Here is a 12,346-nt window from a genome sequence, read left to right on the forward strand (position 1 = left end):
GGCAGTGTCTTACAGCAGGCAGAGTGTTAGGGCTTTGTGGGACTCTTCTTGTGTTCATTGGTTGAAGGTGTATGATCAGCATTGTGGACTAGCCATACATCTTGGATTCCCTGAATTGGAGGTGTTCTGGTATGGAGTGTGAGGCATGAAGAGGGTGGACTTGCTCCCATTTTGTGCAAATACTGTTGAATTGAAACATCCGGACATTATTATTGTTCATTGTGGAGGGACCAGTTTGAGGAACATGACTGGAATTTCGTTGTACCTTGCAATGAAGGAGACATTCAGAAAGTTGATGGAAATGTTCCCTAATACGTAGATTATGTGTTCACGCATTGCCCAGAGACAGATGTGGATGCGTTTGAGTTCATTTTGTCCACAAATGGAAAAAGCGAAGTGCAACATCAATAAAGCTATGTGTGCTTTTGTTCGAGATGTTGGCAAGACATTTGTTCACAATGAGAACTTTAAGTTTTATAGGGCCAACATTTATCGGAGCGATGGAGTCCATTTAACTGATGTGGGTAATTAGAGGAATATAGCCTGCTCCTCCTTGTGAAAGGAACAGCCTTTCTCAGTGCAACCGGGTGGTTAGAATGGGCCTGGTGGCACATTTATGTGGGCCGAGGGAGTAGTGCCCCTGTTTTCCATGACTGAGTTTCACCCAATACTCAATGCATTCAACATGGGCCGCCTTCTCATTTGGGATCCGACCCACGGTCTTAAAGAACCTCCACAACCAGGACTCACCCCGGGTGCCGGAGGAAGGCAATTCCACTATCTCATCTTCATATTCCTCTTGATCCTCCACTACATCATCACACATGTTCCCCTGTCCAGGCCATCTAGATGGTGATGGTGGTGGGGGTGGTTGGGGAGCAGAAGTGGCCATAGCAGATGACATGATGCTGTCCACAAAGAAAGCTCTGCAAAGTTCTGCAAAGCAGATGCTGGAAGATGCTCTCCCCTGGATAGCCAGATTGAGAATGAGGAAAAGTAATGAGTGGGTCCCTGCAGAGGAAGCGTCCACGGACAGTCGTGAGTTCCGCAGACTACCGAGTGGCAAAACCAAGTGGCACAGATATGCAATGTCATCAGTGATATCATCAATGACATTTGTGATGTCATCTTTGATGCCCTGGGTGTTAGTCTTAGCAGTGTACAGATGCGGCACGAGTTATGGTTGCATAGTGTACCATAACTGATAAATTTCAAGGGGTTTTTGGTTTTACTTGTAACCATAACGTCCCTTTAACAAGGTTTTTTCACTGAATTTCATGAGTTTTTGTTACTGCAACTTAACCATAAAATCCCTTCAACAAAGTTGCACTAATAAAAACCTATGCAATTCAATGAAAAAACTTTGTTAAAGGGACATTATGGTTACAATTAAAACCAAAAAAAACCTCAGAAATTCGCCTATTATGATAAGCTAAACAACCATAACTTGCACCATCACCGTGCACTGCTAATACTAACACCCAGGACATTATAATGAGATCACAAATGTCATTGATGATATCACTGATGACATCACATATCTGTGCCACTTGTTTTTGATCACTGACATGTCTAGGCCAGGTGTTTTTATTCACTGACAGTCATAATATTAAAATTCAAAAGCTGCTATATATCTAGACCTTAACCTTGTTGTATGTTTTTAAAGTACTCCCCTTAGGGTTTGGTCTCAGCTGATGGTGCACATACAAGGGGCAATAAGCAGGCCTCAAACACACACTTCATTTGTGTACATGAAGATGAACTTTAATGTTATTAACATTTTCTGGTGATGCTGTTTCTTCTGTTTTTTTTTATTTGCATTGCGCACCACTGACCTGGATGCTTAAGAGCACTAACAAGAGGCACAGACGAAGACAGTGTCCCTCATTCCGAGTATGGAGGTAGTCATGGCGCTATTTGCGCCATGACTACCTCCCATACCGGTACCGACTCCGACTTGGTTCAATGGGGACTTTCCGGTGTAGTCCGACCTTTGCAGGACCGGTAAGTCCCTATTGAAAAAAACATTCCCCATTCCCATTTGAGCCGCCATAAGGCTCAATGGGAAGGGGGAAGTAGCTAATAATGGTACCGCAATTTGCGGTACCGTTATTTTCTCTGATTTCCCTTAACGGGTCCCGTCCATAACACCTGGTAAAACCAGGCGTTAAAGGAGGGATCTGCTAAGGGAACTCATAGTAGGGCGGTAAGGGATTATCAGCACCGGTCTCCTTACCCGTGCCAGTATCCCTTATCACCCCACTAGGAATGAGGCCCAGTATATAGAGGGATACCATTAGGCAGGCAAGAGGTTAATGGTGATCAGAAAAAGGGTGAGAACAGAAGGTCAGAAAACTAGATCTAGCTAAACAGGTATGTCTTTAATTTCTTCCTGAAAACAGATGTAGACATTTCCTCTCTGAGGTTCACAGGAATTGTGTTCCACACAGAAGGAGCTACCACAAAGAAAGCTCCTTTCTTCGTTTCAGACAATCTGCAAGCCAGGCATTTCATGGTGTTGTTTGATCTCAAGTTGTGTGAATTAGATTTCCCTTCCAAAACCTCTTTTTGGTAGGCTGGTGCTGTACTTATAAGGCATTTGTGAGTGATTAGGGGAAGTCAGAAGATAATTCTGGCTTTGATGAGGAGCCAATGTAGGCTCCTTCTCACATCAGCGATATGATCCCTTTTGTTAGATCCATTATGATTCTGACGGCATTGGTCTGCACATCTTGTAGCCGAAAGACTTGTGTTATGGGTAAACCCACTAACAAGCTACTGCAATAATGAAGCCTGGATTGCATTAGGGTCCTGGCAAGTACCTCTCTATTTTTACTAGAGATATAAGGACGTGCATGTGCCAGTAGCTTGATGTGATATGAAGCAGATGGAACCAGGCTACTAACCTGTGCTTGCATATTCAAGTTGTGGTCAAAATACACCCCAAGGGTCTTGACCTTATTTTTTTTTTTGATCTCATAGCCATCAATTTGGAATTGAGCATATCCCCCCTCCATCTGTGCCAACCAACCAGCATCAATTGAGTTTTGCTTGTATTAAGTGCAAGCCCATTACTGCACATCCAGCATTGAATCACACCATATATCCAGTTGATTGTAATGTCGTCCTCTGCAAAGTTACCAGAAAGAGGGACAACACATTGTGTGTTGTCGGCATAGTTAGCAAACTCAATTTTGTTTTCTTCCAAGAAATCAAAAAATGGGATGGTAAAAAGATTATAAAATACTGGCGACAGGCAAGCCCATTGTGGTATTCCCTGCATGTTCAATGGCTGTTGCATCCACAACTGTACTACTTACTCAGCATTGGCGATTACTGAGGAAAGACTCCCCTCAGCATGCTTCCGGCCTTCAAAGCCCTGCCACGTCCTCCAACCTGGCGACCGGCAGAGCATGGTCGACCAAGTCAAAGCCAGCGAAAAGGTCCAGAAGCGTAAGCATGACCGTCTGTTTTTTATCCATATAGCCTGGATGATGGCGGCCTTATATCTTTTTGCTATAATTTTATAAGTGTCTTTATCAGCCCCCATAAGGTTTTTTTTTTCCATTTATATAAAGTTTTAATTTGTTCCCTTTTGAGTGATTGCAACTCTGGGGTAAACCACAAATTATTCTCCTTCTGAATAACTGTGCTCTCTCTCTCAATGAAGCCAGGGCATTAGCAGCCTCCTGTAGGGTAAACTGCAGAACATTTACAATATCATCCACAGTATGGGACTCATTTAGCTCCTTTAGTATTTTAGTTTCCCTCTATGTGCCACTGATCTGTATGCATTGTGGGTCTTCATACGTATTGTTTGTACTAGCACACGTGTGCAGTAAGTTCTGAATTGTTAGCTAGTTATTCCAAGTTTTAACATTACTCAAAACTCTGATAAGGTAGCATTCAATAAATTACTATCCAAAATTACAAGATCATACATAGTGTACTAAATACTGTACTTTTATGGTGCATGCTGCAGCCATTGCCATTGCACATACATGGGACAGTAAGCAGGTCTCAAACACACAATTAATTTGTATACATAAAGATAAACATTAATGTTATTAACATTTTCTGGTGATGCTGTTTCTTTCTTCCTTACTTAAGTTTCCCTGTATGTGTCTCTGATTTGTATGCATTGTGGGTCGTCATACATATTGTTTGTATTAGCCAAGTGTGAAGTAAGTCTTGAATGCAGAATCAAACCTCCAAAATTAAGGATACACCTATCTACGCTGCGTCAATGGACCTCTCGGCAGCATTTGATATGGTGGACAGGCCACTGGTATGGCAGATACTCGAAACCTTAAATATAGAGGGGGGACTGCTCGCTATGCTCATTCATCTGTATTCAAACACAGTGTTAAAGGTCCGACTCAATAATGAAGGTCTGTTGTCTAGGGACATTCTATCTAGGAATGGCCTGAAACAAGGCTGTGCCTTAGCAGCTATTTTATTTGATGTGTATGTATCTGGAGCAACTGAGAGATTGGATTTGTCAGGTTTACTAACTCCCAAGGTGGGAGGTTTTGCGATCAAGTGGGTGGCTTACGCTGACGATTTCATGCTCTTTGACAAAACTAAAATTGGATTATAAAGGCTTATCAATGCTTTTGCTAGCTTTGTTAGGGATCTGAAATTGAAAATGAACCCTCAGAAGACAGCTGTGATTAACTTGGGAGGCGACAACAAGAAATGTGTAAATCCTGTATGGTTTGTTGAAGGTATACCAATCCGTCAACAGAGAGGATTTAAGTATCTAGGCTACTCTTTTGCAAGTAATATGTCTTTTAGTTTTGTGAAGAAATGTCTGGAACTTAAAGCAAATGATGCAGCTAAACAAATGAGAGTTATCGAAAGTAAATATGGTAAATTCTCTATGGGCGCATGTAGGGACTTTTACTTATTGAAGGTGATTCCTAGATTGGTTTACGGATTGGCATTATATCCTGAGAAAGAAGCTTGGCAGCTAAAGGCCATTGAATCTAAAATATGGAAAAAGTTACTATTCTTTTTGCCAAAGTGTATACCATTTGAACTAATCAGATATGAGTTTGGTCTCATCTCCTTAAAATGTTGTATGGATTGTAAAAAAGTAATGCTATATAGAAAGTGTGTTCTTGCTAAACAGAATTCATTGTATCATGTATGTATCAACGACACGGGTAAGTATATGACGAATTTAAAAGTGGAGGTGCAAAGCATTCTAAGCAACATAGGTGTCACAATGAAATGCCTTGTAGAGAGACCTGCCAAAACCAAAACAATGATGAAAGCTTTCAATTGGGTAGCGAATAACTCTATAATAATGAACTCAAAATTGTATGCACAAGTCCTATCGGTTACGAAATGGTTCCCAGAACCAGAACCATATCTTGTAAAATGTCCTTCACGGAAACTGCGGCATAGTATAATGAGATTTAGATTCAATGTGTTGAATACTAATGAAATAGGGGCAATAAGAAAGTTGATTCCTGAAAATATGAAGATATGTAGATTTTGTAAGGATGAGGAGATGACAGAGACAGAGACATTGGCGCATTTGTTATTAGGTTGTCCCATGCTAATGAAAGATAGGCTTGCTCACTTTTCAGATTTTGTACGTGACACTTCTTGTGTATTAAGAGAGCAAGTATGGTACCAAATGCTGCATGAACGTGGCATCAGATTGAAAATAAAGGTTATAGCGTTCTTAACAAACATCTGTAAAGTGACATAAAAAGTTGTGGAAAGGACATAATTTTATTGAGGCTAGTAAAGTGGATCGTAGAAACACAATTTACATGATGAGATGGAAATCTAACTTGCTTTTAACAAAAGAGATGAATGTACTATATGTTTGAGATTTTAATGATGAAATTCATTATTATGGATTGATATGAAAGTGATTATTTTGAATGTTCAAAGAATTATTTTTTTTAAAAAAAATGTCTGGGTATAATATAAATTGTATTTTAATTGTATTTCAATTCTATATGTTTATATTGAAATTGTGTAAAGGTTTTTTTAAACCATGATACAATAAAGAAAAAAAAAAAGTAAGTCATGAATTGTTAGCTATTTATTACATGTTTAACATTACTCAAAACTCTGATAAGGTAGCATTCATTGTTTTGCTATCCAAAATTAAAAGTTTATAAATGTTGGACTTCTGTGGTGCTTGCCACAGCCATTGCCTATCTTTATGTATGATTAGGTTCCTGTATTAACAACAACACTCCAATATGTTTTGTTTAGATGAGTACATTCTTTAATAGATTAAGTAGTTCATGATAGGTCTCCCGATCACCCCTGACATATTGTTACCAACATTATAAACACAACCCCTTGTAAGAACTTTGTACCAAAATTAATTTTATATGTGATGTCATCAGTGATGTTATCTATGACATTTGTGATGTCATATTTCATGTCCTGAGTGTTAGTTTTAGCAGTGCATGGTGGTAGTGCGAGTTATGATTGCTTAGCTTACCATAACTGGTGAATTCCTGAGGTTTTTCGGATTTACTTTTAACCATAACATCCCTTTAACAATGTTTTTTCAGTGAATTTCATAGGTTTTTATTAGTGCAACTTGACCATAAGATTCCTTTAACAAAGTTTTTTTCAGTGAATTTCATGGGTTTTTACCTGTGAATGCTAATTTCCTACAAGTTAATAAACTTTACCTTTTTTGAACACAGTTCATAGTTACTGAACATCACAACGTTTACATTTTCACTTAAACTAACAACTGTAGACTTCCACAGCCAAATCTAACCATTGATCCAACAGTGCAAGTCTTTGTGTTCTCCACCAAAAATGATATTCATAATCGACGAATAATCTGTGCAAATGCCACTCTATTACGCAGGACAAAGTATTGCTTTCAAATTGACATAAATGCAATACTTTCACATCCACACTTTTCTAGAACCTATATGTGACCATGTTGTTTCTTGTTACTGCAACGGCAAAAGGATAAATTGTTGTCCGGCGATCATCCCACACAATGTTTATGACAAATCCGTTGTTGATAATTATTGTCCAAACACTGTTGCAAAAGCCGTCTGCTGGTAGACTGAATCCATGACAAGCACACAGGAGAAGTATATATCTATGTAAGATAAGGGACAGAAAAACATATATCAGTAACCACTTTACGATTCAATATACAAATACATTAATAATTTTACTATAATTTAAAGTTTCACTTAACATGTGCTATGTATACTCTTTGTGGAAAATTCAACATTCATGTGTCACAGCTTTGATCATATGGCAGACCGTACCCTTTCCACACTTCAATAGCTTTCACTTCAAATGTTGCTTACATTGCGTTTTGCCAATCCATTTGTCCAATGTTGTACACGACAAACTGCTTCACAACAGTTTTCTAAAAAAAAAAAACTTTACTTTCCAATGTTTGATTTTAATACATTGAACCTTATCATTTCTTTGCCGATTGTCGACACATTTATTCAAATAAATTCTTAGTCCGCAGTTTCCAAGGGCACATAACAATGCCACTCTTCATATACTGTTCACAGTGTGCCCCAGTAAGTTTTGTTTCTGGAAACACATGCCACACAGCCTTGTCAATAATGCAATGATCTTCAATTTCATCCTTAAAGCAAACACCAAGGCTGCCTGCAGAGTACCATTGCCCTGCACACGTTCAGCATCTAGATAAAAGTTAGAGGAGGAGTATAACAAGGACCAGAAAAATAAGGGTACCATATTTAGCTAGAAGACGCAGGAGAATAAGTGGGGGGCTCCATTTTCCATAGGGCGAGTAGAGTGGTGCGGAAGCTCTACAATATTAATACAGCACACTAAGAACAGAACAGTTGTTGTTATCCCGCCTTTTCCCTGTAACTTCCTGTTTTCTTGTCTTCCACTCCCTTTTCGTTTAGCCACAATACAAAAAGGAGACCACCGGGGGAACCAAAAGGCAAGTTAGGATCTCACACCATGGTGCCAAAAGAGCTCAGGTGTCACTTGGCAGAACAAGAAAGGAAGGGAAGCATTTGCAGCATAGGAGGATGGGGGGGTAGCACATGCATATGCAACATTTTCAGCCGCCACCAAACGAATGGCTATTGATACTAGATGGGGGGGCATGTAAGGGTAAGGTGAGTATATACTCAAAGAGCACAAAATAGGGGTCATCTTTTTTGTAGGGGGCTTAATGGGAGAGGACTTTGGAACAATATGGAAAAAGAAGGGTTCCACAAAAAGCTACCCTTAGGTGTTGCACATTTTGTTGGAGACACAACCTGAACAGAACCAGAGTGTATACATCATCTTTTCAAACATATAACAAAGTTGAATGGGTAGGGTCTACAAAAATATAACAAGATTTATTCAAAACCATATATCATAAAAATCTGACCACTTGGTCAAACAAGAATTTCAGAAAACAGCATTAAACATGCATCTTGCACATATGCACCACAGCAGCCCGATCTAATATCCTTTGATTACTCTGAATCATTAAACAATTAGCAAAATCAGGGTGATTCTTAGTAGCCTATATGTGACTTTTAATATGCAATCATTTTCATATACAGAAAAGCCACAACTATCTAGTGTCGACAGTATTGGTCTGTTTCCAGCCTTGTTATTCACAGAAACCCTTGCCAACAAAATTTATTGGGGCTCATCTTTTATCTGGCCAAGCCATTTAAAAGAGGTGGGAGGGTGAACATTAATGGAAGTGCACCACTAAACGCAACTACACTATCGAATGAAACCACCAACACAAAAAAAACAAATGTATGATACTTCCCAAATGAGTACTACAAGTTTCTGCATTGTGTGCAAGAGCAGAATGTTAGAAATATTATTCCCCACAATTAAAAATATTTTTTGTAGCACAAATGTTGATAACAGCAATATTGTTACCAGTAGCAAGTTAACAAGGAGATATGCATCCCGCCATGATAGAATGAAAAGACAAGCGCACATGCCCAAATACGATGCCTACTATGGCCTAGGCCTGGACACTACTCAAGACATAAGACATCCCAAGCATTCAAATGCCTGGTGCTGACATGAGTGTGGTAGGGAGACAAACAACAAACACTAGCTGCTATGTATGTTCATTGATACCGCACACATCAAGAGAACCCAAGGTTTTAGTACCACACGAGGTTCCAATTATAAAGGCAAAATGTCTAGTTCATCTTGCACTATGTAGACTAAAAGACACCTTCCAGGCACACAGTGTGCAACTAGAGCTTGTCTATCCAGATGCCCTGAAATGCAAAAACAACCCAAACAACCTGAACTGCCTACAAAAGCCATATTTACTGAAAATGGATCAAAATATGTAAACAACAAGTGACAGGAAACAACGTTCAGTTGTCGAGCTCAAGGCCTCCTGGGGTCCGGAGAGAAAACAGTAGCATTAGTGGGAAGAACATGTACACAAATATGGACAGAGCATGTCAAAAAATTGACATGGATTGTAGCGAAGAAAAAGCAAGTGAAAGTGTACCGAGAGGAGAACTATGAGCTGTGCTTCCACAGCGAAGGAACTCTCTCTGTCAGTTCCAATGAGCGATTCAACAGAACATTGCTGATTCCAGACCTGAAGAGGGGGATGGCAGCCCTAATGGACTACCACTGGGTTTGTGACCAACAAGCGTACATGCACCTCTCACCATCATGGAAGGGCTATTGTTCGCTGTCCATGCTACACTCACTCTACTTGTAGTCCCAGAAGAAAACCTGAAAGGTGGCCCAATTCATGATGAAGCACCAATAGTTTCTGCAGGAGTAGAAGAACAAAATCCATTGGCACCTCCATAATTTTGTGTCTCATCCGGCAAGAGCCAATATGACAAACTACAAAGAAAAAAGAGAGCATCAAACTATCTATCAAAGAATTAATCCGCACTGCTTGAACAAATACCCAAATAATATTTACTGTTTAGCTCTGCAGAGACTCTATTTGCATCACTCTTGTTACCCGGGTACAAGCACAAGCCAATGCTAAGTGGCAACAAATTGTAAGTTGAGAACTGGTCCAGCTGGCAAATGACACCAAGCAAGAGTTTAACATCATTAATTAAGGGTGCCCTTATCAACCCTTAATTAAGGGCACCCTTATGAATGCTACATCGCTATAGGCACATGTGCTAAACATTGCTGATCTTATCCAAATGAACAATCTTGACTTCTTAGCGATCACAGAAACTTGGCATGATTGCGGCCGCAGACCCAGCCCTCTAACTGGCCATCCCTGCCAACTTCACTATCCTCAGAACTGACAGAGAAACTGCTGGGGGTGGAGGAGTAGCAATCATTGCATGAAATCAGCTCATCCTGAGAGAACTCCCCAACCATTTGTTCCCTTCAGGAGAACTACTATCTGTCAAACTCCCCCTAACAGCCTCCCGTACATTAACTATCCACTATAGACCTCCGGGACCTACATCCTCTTTTGAGGACAATATTACACAGCCGCTTATGCAGAATACCAAACCAGGTTCCCAAATCATAATGCTGGGTGACCTAAATTTAGGCTTCAACGACGGCAATGACAACAATGCACTAGCCAACACTCTTTCTGAACTTAGCTTCTCAACTGTATCACCAACCCGGCTCACAATAAAGGCAGCAATTTGGACTGGTTGGCTGATCTTAACTGCAACACCAAGATTCTCTCCAACACCTGTTGTGCTTGGTCGGACCATCATGTCATCTCCTTCACCATACAGGATGATTTCACCTAAACTTCGGTTCTAGACAAACACCCTCAGTAGCTACTAGAAACAATAGAAACATCACACCACAGAGGCTACTGACCCTACTGCTCCTGATCACGAGTCATGCCAACACGGAGAGCCTGGAACTATCCTCTATGGTTGAACTCTATAATCGTACCCTCTAACAAACGGTAGACAAAGTAGCCCCATTAAGACTGCGCAAATGTAAACTGCCTGCACATGTGAACACCTGGTACACATCTAATCTTAAAACCCTGCACAGCGCATAAAGAGCATCAGAAGTGTATTGGAAAAAAAGTCGCCCCTGAATAAAGATACATTCTCTATCGCCTCTAATAATTACAAAACAACCATCCTTCAGACCAAAAGTAACACATATAATGAAATCATTCAGAACGTTAAATCTGGTACTAAACAACTGTTTGCCATCCTTTGTGAGTTTGAATCGCCTGTGAAACCACAAGAATCTTGCACTAAAGATGCAATTTTGTGCTCCAACATCCCAAAAGCTTTACTGGACAAAATAAAGCTCCTACAAACTAAAATTGAAACAAAAAAACAGAGCTTCCCACCGGACATTCAATTCTCTAAACCAATAATTGACCCCCCAAAACAGATCACCCCATTCAAATTCACTTCTGTAACTTTAACAGAAGTTAAAAAAATCATCTCCAGACTTAAACCATCGAGATATCAAGGCGACATCTGCCAAGCCACAATTATTATAGATGTGGTGGAAGAACTTGCTCCTTTCATCAACTCTTTAGTAAATGCCTTGTTTGAAACAAGTACAGTACCTACTAACCTTAAAGATGCCTGGATACTCCCACTTAAAAAAAACAACCTACATTGGATTCCAACATCCCAACAAATTATCAGCCTATCACAAACATACAACCGTACATTTCCTACAGAAAATTCTGGATTGGGCGGTCTTTCTGGAAATACAGAACCACCTAGAATCCAACAATCTCCTAGGACTTTGTCAATCATGCTTTATACCAGAGCATAGGACAGAATCAGCCTTGTTAGATCTAAAAATCCAAATGGACGAAATCAAAGATAAAGGTAACCTAGCTCTCCTCCTCCTATTAGATCTATTGGCGGATTTTGATTTAGTCAACCACAAAGTTCTTTGCAATCATCTGACCACGGGCGCTCACTTCTCTAAGAAAGCCTCTCAATGGATTCAATCCTTCCTTTCCAACAGAACAATTAGGGTTTCCGCCCCCTCGGCATCTGCTGAGCCTGCCCCAGTCAACTGTGGAGTACCACAAGGTTCCTGTGTGTCCCTCACCTTATATAACATCTTTACAAAACCTCTGTTTGACCACTTGGATAACCTGGGTGTCACATTCACTAATTACGCAGATGACACCCAAATCCTCATCCCTATCACAGGATCCAACGACAATGACTTGAAGCGACTTAATGAAAAGTAGCAAACTATTAAGGCAGAGATGTTTATCCATGGCCTATGTCTTAACGACGACAAAGCTGAGTTACTCGTTATTGGCTTCCAGAACCAACTAAAAAAATTAGACAATCAATTTAAATCATTTGACATTGCAACAACACAATCTGCCTCGAAAGAAGTCATATTGCTAGGGATCTACCTCGATTCCACC

This window comes from Ambystoma mexicanum, chromosome 12 (genome assembly GCF_040938575.1).
Source record: "Ambystoma mexicanum isolate Mex_15411 chromosome 12, UKY_AmexF1_1, whole genome shotgun sequence".
NCBI lineage: Eukaryota > Metazoa > Chordata > Amphibia > Caudata > Ambystomatidae > Ambystoma > Ambystoma mexicanum.